At 37.5% G+C, this 9,942-nt stretch overlaps 1 long non-coding RNA gene across 1 annotated transcript; it reads left to right on the top strand.

Annotated features, from left to right (window-relative positions):
• The first annotated feature begins 260 nt into the window (after positions 1-260).
• On the top strand, positions 261-3,570 carry LOC109367520. Its single transcript, XR_002114701.1, has 3 exons — positions 261-345; positions 928-1,089; positions 3,252-3,570. It is a non-coding gene; the product is annotated as an uncharacterized LOC109367520 (long non-coding RNA).
• The last annotated feature ends 6,372 nt before the right edge of the window (positions 3,571-9,942 follow it).

Raw genomic sequence — 9,942 nt, 5'->3', positions numbered from 1 at the left:
AAAGAGTGATATGATACTTTCATACAGAAGACTACAGTATGCTTGAAATAATCAATCGATTTGCTCAAATAAACTCATAACCTTTCATTCTGGCCTAAGCACTAGACAGCAATACCCTATCTATTACCTCCTCCTATACATGTCTATTTCCCCCACATTTCTCCAGTAGCTTAAAAAGGTAGAATTAGGAGAGGTCAAAAGTCTGCCCACACTTAAGTGGTCCACCAGGTTCTCTGTTTCCATAGCAACGGCACAAACAGGAAAAATCTGCCAAGCATTACAGTTCATCCTCAAACCCCTACCTCAGATTTTCAGCTAGTTAATTTACAGTTATATCAACTCCAGGTAGCTTTCAGTAGGAGCAAAGGTCAAAGTTTGAGATCCTCAGCAGGAGACACTGCAAGTCCCAGCTATCTCCCAGTTAGCCCAAAAGAAGGACAACTTGTTCCTCAGGACCAAATCTTGCTTTTTTCTTACACAGCAACCTATTCACTTTTGCGTTCCTCCTAGAAGTCAGACAATCCTACCAGTATTCAAATATAAAGGCTCTCACTCTTCCTCCGGACTCTTTGATGTTACAAAAGCTCTAAGCCACCTTCTTACTAACCGGAAGGCATGGAATTTTTCTCTCTGGTGTTAACTTTGCTCTGCTTAGGCAGGCATCCAAGAATATGGACTCTAGGCATCATAAAGTTGGCCCTCAGCTAATATACCTGCATCAGAATTGTTACATTACTTCACAGTATGAGAAATGCTGCTCAGCAACTCAGCTTTTCATCTAAACTAATCATGTACTAAAGTGGCAATTCTTATACCTGATTCTCAGCGAGACAATTCTTTTACAGATGTTTTCATAGCAAACTGATTTCCCTCGTGTTTCACTGTAGCTACAGTCAGTACTGTTAATTTATTTTTCTTTCTACACAGCAATAAACTGTTGCACATTTTCCCTGAAAGGGAAAGAGATTACTGATTTATACTGCATAACAAAAAAGTCTGACACCAACCATTGATATAAATGAGAAAAGATCACTGCAGAATCTTGATGGAATCAACACAGCCTACTGCAAAATATCACTAGCTTACCAGGTAAGAAAAGCATCTTCTATCTTGTCATTTATTTTCGCTATCTTCTAAGCAATTTATTTGCACTATATAACTACTTAAAGTGTATCTTTGGTTACGATGCTTAATGCTTCAGGCTTGCCAATTGCCTAGAATTCACGTCAAAAATTTCCTGGTTATAGTAGCTATTCATAACACAGTTCCATGAGGAGTTTGGCACAGTTGCAGCTTTCAGACTCCAAGAACACATACAGAGCTTGCACAAAAGAATACCCCCTCAAGCACCAATACAAAAAGGCAAGGCTTCAAGATCCTGAAAGTCAAGAGGAAGAGATGACCTTCCAGAAGACCTTTCACTTCAAACATGCTTGATTGCTTTGAAGAGAATTGTGGAATGGCTTGATTTGGAAGGGATTTTAAAGATCATCTAGTTCCAACCCTCTGCCATGGATAGGGCTGGCACCCATGAGCTTATGTTACCCAGAGTCTCATTCAACTTGGCCTTGAAATCTCAGCTGTCTAAAAATAGGCTACAGCAACATCTGTTTCAAGCTTGGATATCTCTGGTACTTCACAGAAGAGACACTGATTTAAACTGCACTTGCTACTAAGACAGGCGCTAGGCTACTTAAATCTTGTGTGGAGCTGCTATGCTAGAACAGTACAGAGTGCCAAAGATGTGAAGCCAAGTCCATGCATTATGTGCGATTCACTTAAAAACTTGTAATATGATGATGCAGGGTTAGTTCTCTGCATTTACAGGTTCATTGTAGGTTTACAAGAAAACAGTCAAGCAGATAATGGAATTAACGCTTACAGATAAAGTACCTCCCAACAAGCAGGACAGAAGGCGAGAAAACAATGCCCGCAGTCAGTTGAAGAGACCTGACTAACTGGTATGGAGAACCAAACTGCATAAACAGGGAGAATGCAACAGGCCAGCAAATTCCTGCTCAGGTTTAAGACAATACTAGTGCTTTCACAAGTTTCTAGTAGATTATAAGCCTTAGAACAGATGGAAGTCTATGTGTAAAATTGTTGTGTTTTTTTTTTTTTGTCAAGTTCCTCTCTGTCATGCTAACCCATTTCTCTAGTTTTAGAGATTTCACAGTGCTTTGGTTCAACTATGCTGCCTAGTTTTACCGTCAACAGCAGTTTCGGCTCTGGAGAAAACTTGTGTGTTGTCCACTGAGCAATCACTCCTGATCCACACAACATATTTCTCTAGGAAAGAACCTGCCACAAGACTTTTATACCCTTTCGTTGCCCTCCAGTGTGCCTATACTCAGATGAGATGTACATGTACTGCTGTAGCTTGCTTGGTAGATAACCAGAGTATATAGAATAGGGAGGATGCGAGCTAGTAATCATTATTAGACAAACTACGAATGTTTAAATAACTTAATTGATAACAAGCCAGAAAGACGTTTATTTTTTACAAAAGCAAACAAAAAACACCACAACATTTTGGAATACAGCAAAGACTGTTTCTTGCTGACTATCCCTTTTGATTATTTTCAGTAAGAAAGTAATAACAGTAAGAAAAGAGCAGAGATGACAGAAGATTGAAGACAAAATATTAATCTGCTTACATTTACAGTTCTGTCAAACTATTTTAAGAAGTGTAAAAGAAAAGTCCATTGCCTCACAAATTTAACTTCCTACATAAATGATTTTTCAAATGAAGTATGTCCTACCACCAAAAATTTTGTGTTCTATATAGGATGGTGACATTGTAATTATTTTCATGTGGGCAAAAAGACTGTACAGTTACAAAAAATTCAGTGCCTGAAAAATCAGTAAGCAAGCACAGGCCTTTAAGTTGAATCCACCTGTAAAACACATGGCAAATTTGACTGAAACATGACTCCTTAGACCCTCCATTCAGTCCACTTTTTCTCAAAGTGATGTCAGTCACACCCTCACACATACCCTAGGCTTTGTAGAATTAAAGAAATGCACATATAAAAAAGTGCCCCCTTTGGGAATTAAATTCACTAAAACTGACATTAAAACTGACATACCATGAAAGCAGCATGCAAAGAGCAAAATAAAGCCTTTTGTTCTTCTAGTTTTATAACACTAATGCCTCAAAACTGTTTTGTAAAGTTACTATTTGTATGCAGTAAGTCAAAGAAGTAGACTGATCTCATTATAGCATGCTATTTTCTTGCTCCATGTCCCAGGCAGCAAAGTATAAATTCGCAGTATCTGTTGTCCCAAATAACAACCCAGCCCACAAGACAACTTAAACAAGATCTGAGAAAGGTTTTGGAGACAGATTTTCAGTGTCTGTGAAGAAAGTGGCACATCTAGAGAAGAGAAAAACAGGACCAGTGGTTGCATGAATTGATGAGGCAGTTATTCATGCCAAGGAATCCACAAAAAATGAGAGCAAAAGTAGGTTCCATTTATTTTGCTACTCAAAGCAAATGGCCTGCCCTGCAGTAGCTGAGATGAACTTGTTGAGGTGAAGTTTTCTGTGTCCAGAAATAAAGCACTGACTTCAAAGCATCTTTATGACTGCTTCTTTGGGGTTTTTTTGGGGGGTGGTTGTATTTTGAACTATTTAATACACGTGGATGCAGCTCTTGAATAAGCAACTTCTACTTAGATACCTAGAAAACAGTGATTCATTCAAGGGATGAAATCCCTTGAAGCTGAACTCCTCATGACACCAGGGGAAACACAATATAAAAATTTGGTCCATTATGTCCTCATACAGATTTAGGATTTTGTGTTACCAGCATCACAATACAGTATTGAGTAAAAGAGAGAATCACTATCTAGTGATTCCCCTGTTAACGAGGCAAATTAAAGGAGAAAATAACAAGGTGAGCAAGACCAGAGATTTAGCTGTAGAAGAAAGGAGAAGTTCCATGTTTCCTGCCAGGAAGATGCAGGGATATCCCCAGACTCCATACCTTCATCTGCAAGTAGGGACATAGAGATCATGTACCAGTATGCACCAGATCCATCGCTGGATATTATCATTGCTATAAGAATTACTAGGGGCAATTACTTGTCCACAGAATACCTTAGAGATACAAAATTGTATGCAAAAGAAGTAGATGAGATCCCCCAGATGCCTCTGTATTGTAATTAAGGTGACTTCCCATTGCAGTTAATAACTTGGCCAGATAACATCTTTTCTTCTCTGTCAAAACTATGATAATTTACAGTTCACTGAGTTTTTATGATCCCGTAGCAGAGTCAAGAGAAGCTTTACAGAGCAGCGAGAAGCATTCAAGCAGCTAGCAACAGCGTGGGAGAAAAGTTAACATGGAATCAAAAAATTCCTTCCTTTTGTTATTCAGCTGATCCATCACCATTTACACCACCATTTCCCCAGCAGTGTTATTTCCAGTTGTTCAGTAAGCTGCATAATCCTTCCACAGTACTTGCAAAGGTCTTACTGCTGAATCTATTTTTTAAGAGTGTTCAATAAAAATTAACAGAAAAAAAGCCAACAAACTTCACTAGAACCCTCTAGGTTCTAGAGAAACTAGACTTTATTAAAGCTGACTCTATGTAAGGCAACAAGTATGTTCAATATTAGGTGAAAGAAATAGGACAACACTCAAGTAATACAGTAATCCCTCTAATAGAATTTTTTCCTGAAAAGCAGGAGTAAGCTTGAGAACATTGAGTCCTCTCCCTTAGTTCATGAACACTAGTCCAAGAGTGTATTGCTCTAGTAAACCCCTCTCTGTTCCTTGTATACTTTAGGTTTGTAGGATAATCTGCTTAATTTGCAGGGAAAAGCCTGAAGACACATTCTAAGGACTGAAAACTCAGATAAAAAAATAAATACCAGAACGGTTCAGTGGGGGAAGAACTTACAGTTGGTTAGTATTTTAGGTTAAGCATGTTCTTCTGATGCTGAAGAACAGAGAAATAAAAGGCTTGATGAAAATATGTGAAAGGCCTAACTAGACAGGCATACCACAAACAACATATGCCTCCAGTAACATACCAAAAAGCCATGAGCATCCTCATCCTGACCCATACCGGTCAGAGCTCTGTCAAAGCCCTGGAGTTTGTTTGGGAGCACTGTCTTGAAGGAATAGCGTATAACAGCCAACTACTGTGTACTAGAGTTAGCAGAAGGTGAAGATGATGAGACTGGCTATGATTTCTATAAAGGAACAACATACTATTTTAAAAAACATCTAATCTCTACTTATTAATCAATGTATGGGGTGTTTTTTTGTTGTTTATTTTGGTGACTGGGTTCGGGGGCTTGTTTTTTTGTGTGTGTGTGCTCTAAGGTAAACTGAATTACAGTCCAAGAAACAATTTGGACTGTGCAAGATACTGCCAGTACCTTTACTACTGTTTTCAGTACTACTTTAACTGAAAAATCTTGAAGGCTACTCAGTGAGCTGGAGTTCATCATTTACTGTCCAGACATGTTTGGCACTTAATGGATCCATCCTCAGTTCAAGTGCTCATTTCTGAAGACAGTACATGTCAGCAGCTGAGATTTCAGAGCCATCTCAACCAGGACAACCCAACCACATTTAGTCTGGCAGTTTAAAGGAGTTCACTCTCCCTGAGCTCATTAACCAAATTTATTTTAAAAAAAAAAAGCCCGATTTTCAGAAATACTAGTTCCATTGATGTAACTAGATTACATGGATTAAGCTAGTAAAAAAAAAAAAACAACCAACCACCTTATATTTCCAGTACAAAAAACCTTTTTACTAAAAAAATAAGCTATTATACAATCTATTGCCCCAAGATGATGTTTTACAAATCACATAAAATTCAGAAAATTAGGATATTATTGAAAATTTCTGTACTGATCAACTTTGCTTTTGAAGAGGTTCCAGTTTTGCTACAGAACTTTTATATTTTAACCTCAAAACCTGCTCACTGGCACTCAGTACCTGCCACATATCTCTCATTTTGCATCAAAGAATTAAATTTGGAAAGGACAAGCAAGAGTTAAAGATATGCACCATTTTTTGAGGTAAAAGTGTAAATTTTCTTTAAAGAAAGTGTAATTGCCAGGCATTGATAAATTGTGCAGGGAACACTATTGATGATTCATACCAGCAGAACTTGCTGCTAAATAAACTCTGACCTTGATACTCAAGAGACCCACTTAGAACATCCTGCAAGACAATGATATATTTCTCCCCAATAACCTTTGTGAGCAGTCTGCCTCTTCAGCCTCTTGAAACAAGCTAGTTCCAATTAAAGAGGAGAAGTGAAACTATTTCATACATTTGTTTTAGTGACAAGATATGCAGGGGTTACGATGTCATTGTGCCAAGAATATTGGGCAAGAAAAAGTGGGTATAGGCTTTCTTCAAACTTCAAGCAGGCATTGTTGCAACACCACAAGGAGAGGAGAAAAAAAAAAAAGGAATCAGAAAAAGGGAGGAGAAAATGATGTAGAAATGATGTAACTCAGAGCTGAAAGGAGGTAGGTGTGTTAACATTCCTGCTCAGTGCTCACTGTGCAGAAATAGACAAATGATTTCATCATTCAACAGTTCAGTTTCTCAACTGCAATGTGGAGTACAATCTTTCTCCAATTTCCAGCCTTTTAGGTCTTACCTTCCTCATGGCACACTCACATACAACCGAATTTGGGTTTAAGTTGGCAGGGGGGTAACTCTCAGTGAAGGAGCAATCAACAGAGAAGACAACCATGAGATGGCATAGCTTTCAAGGACAACTATCTCTGCAAGAAAGTTGAAGTCCTTCCTGCTGAAGGGAAGAAAGGCACTGAGGAGAATAACAGAAATACACCAGTAGATGTCAAACCTTTTCATCTCAGTCTCTTAATGTGTGTGAATCAAAATGTTGAAGAGGAGCCGTCAGGAAAATGGAGGAAAGATCTCACACTACTCATCTATTGGTCATGCTTTACTGTTGGTGGCATTCTTTACTACTGAGTATTGAAATCACATCCAAATAGCAGGCAGCAAAACTACCTGTGAACTTAATCACCAAACATGTTACTTGACTCATCCATAGCTTTCTATTATAAACACTGTCAAACATGGCACATGTATACAGAAAGTGCCTGAAAACCTTACATGTTTAATGTCACAAAATACATAACTAGCACCAAGAGGTCATTAATCATGTTTCTGATGAGAAATGAAAGAAAAAGTACCTCTGAGAGACATTCCTAAGAAACAGAGTACAAATAGCAAAGCAACATCCCCCCCCGTGAAAAGACAGCATCATTTGAAGGGCTGCATCTCACTTCAACTGAAGACACTGTACAATTTTCTATTGACTTAGTGCAAGTTAAACTGTCTCGGGACTGAAATGATATTTCCATAGAATACTCTTCATCTAGATAATAAGATTCATATATATAGGATATATTTTACTCTAAATTACACCAAATCTGCACAAATTTGCTTTTGTCCCCATGAACTTTTCCTATTTCCTTCTCCCATAACATTGCCTAAATTTTCTCTCCTCTTTCTTCTCCCCTACACACATAATCACAGTAGAGTTGCAATTGCAAGCAGAAATCTGAGTTGACCTATGGAGCTCCCTCTTTCCCAAACAGAAGAAAAATGGAAGATAGTGCTAAGACTAAACTAAAAAATCCTGTGCAATGAAACTACATGTCCATGGCACTGAGTGACATGGTTAGGGGGCATAGGAGTGATGAGTTGATGCTTGGACTTGATGATCTTTTCCAACCTTGATGACACTATGATTCTAATATAAAAAACATCCCAAAATTCTTTAAAACAGATCTTTAAAACAAAACATCAATGGTACAGAAAAACCACCTCATGGAAAGGAGCAGTCAAGAAAGTGTGACAGTTTGCTTAGAGGGAGGAAGGGACAAGAGAAGAAGTGACAGTGATGAAACTGGATGTCCTGTAGGGGATGTTTCATAAAGGTAATATCAGAGAGAGATTAGCATGTTTGAAAGCAAAGGAAGATAACAGTGACCCAGTGCAGCAGTGAAAAGATGAAGAAAATAGAACAGCTAGTAAGGATGGGGAACAAGCAGAGTCAAGGGATTCATTTTCAACCTGATGTATGATGAAAGGAAGTCTCAAAACGTTTATTTTTTCCTGTGAGGGAGTCTATACACCAATCAAAAGAAAAATAAGCCTGGTGAGGACTCAGTTTCGAACTTCGCCAAGATGGAAGACTTCAAGCTTGCTTCTTCTTGTTCTTAAAGCCTGAGAGGCATCTAGCTATGTCTATTACTATCAGTTAACAATGACAGAAATCAAACCAAAAATTAAAGGAAAAAATCCCCTGAATTACAGCATTTCCTCTGAGTAACTGTTGCTGCAACATTGCCTGCAAATGGGAAGTTCTTGTCATATTCCCGTTCTACATCATTAGTAACTCATTAGCATTTCTGCTTTTGCCTCAGTTGCAGACAAATGAAACAAGAAAAATTCAGCTCCTTCTCATACCTTTGGAAATATTTTTTGAGATGAAATTAATCAAAAACCTTTCTCCACTTACCAAATTACTTGCTTTTAGACCAGTCCTGCTGTTGCCATTAAAAATAAACAGCTATTTTAGATATTTGTAATGGATCCCACTGTTACTATACTTATTTAAGTTAAATTATTTCTCCTGCAAGCACTCAGTGATGAAAAGGACCATTTAAAAACACTGATTGCTTGTCTTACAAGTAGAAATGCAGTATACATAAACAAGAGCAAGCAGTAAAATAAACATTTCTAACTCCACCCTTACTTTCATAGAAAAAGTAACCTCAGGTGGTTGAATGCTGGGATCCTTCTCCTCCTCTTTAGAAATGTTGTGCTTGCTAAAGAAAGACACTGCAGGACGTCTCATTGTAAAATGAAGCTGGTAAATTCAAGTCCAAGATATTAGCTTTGCTACAAGAGGTGTGGTCCCACTGATCTCTTCACACCTAAAAGCTGTTACTACAGACTAATGGCAGAATGTTTTCTTCTACCTTCCAGGTCTAATGCTATATTTCTCAGACGAGAAATAAGTTCAAATAAGTTTACCTGATTTGTCACTCACCCTTGCTTTACAAACTGAAGTAGCAAGTTTCCACAGCAACTTTTATATGTTTAAAAGAAATCCAGCACTTCAAGAGGAGTACATATAATGCACAGAAACCTAATATTTGATATAGGTTTTGGGGGTAGTTCTCTGCGTACTTAAAGAGGTTATGCACTTTCCATTTCTCTTTAGTAGAGGCTTCATTTCTTACATACCGAAAGATTTTGTATTCATGTGCATAAATCTCAAACACAAAACCAGAGACCAAAGTTGAGTCTCTGGCTCCCAGCAGTCCAGTTGAATCTTCATGTTTAGTTTAAGAATGCAAAACTACAAGGTATCACTTTTTTTCCCCACTCAGCAAATACTACATTTCTATTTTTATAATAACAATATTCTCCACTACCTACTATATATATAATCTCATAAAATATTGGTAACTATGCATAATATTGGTCTGATCCACAGAAATTAATGGCAGTTCTTCCCACTTTGAAAATCGTGCAGTAAAATCAAAATAGGAAATAACATACTTTTAAATTAAAAATGCAATGCCAAATATTTATGAGCAGAACAAACAATTTAAGATGAAAATAAAAAAAGGTCAAACTAACTGTTAGAAAAGTCACTCTGACATAGGAAAAGGCACAGAGAAAAAGTTGGTAAAGTGAAAAAGGAAAAAAAATTTCTTATTGCAAATAAGGCTAAACCTTTACTACACAGCCAAACCAGATCAAAAAATAGAAGATTTCTTCAAAGGTAATATCAATGTTTAAATTCTTTATCAGAAAACAAACAAAAATGCTACAAAAGCCAATTTCCCATGAGACACAGATTCCCCAGAGTCCCATCAGAAAAATATGGCAATTTATTGGGTCTGGTTGTACAAGCTAG

Source organism: Meleagris gallopavo, chromosome 4 (assembly GCF_000146605.3).
Source record: "Meleagris gallopavo isolate NT-WF06-2002-E0010 breed Aviagen turkey brand Nicholas breeding stock chromosome 4, Turkey_5.1, whole genome shotgun sequence".
NCBI lineage: Eukaryota > Metazoa > Chordata > Aves > Galliformes > Phasianidae > Meleagris > Meleagris gallopavo.
Note: the sequence above shows the minus strand (reverse complement) of the source record. Positions and strands in the feature narration are given on the sequence as shown.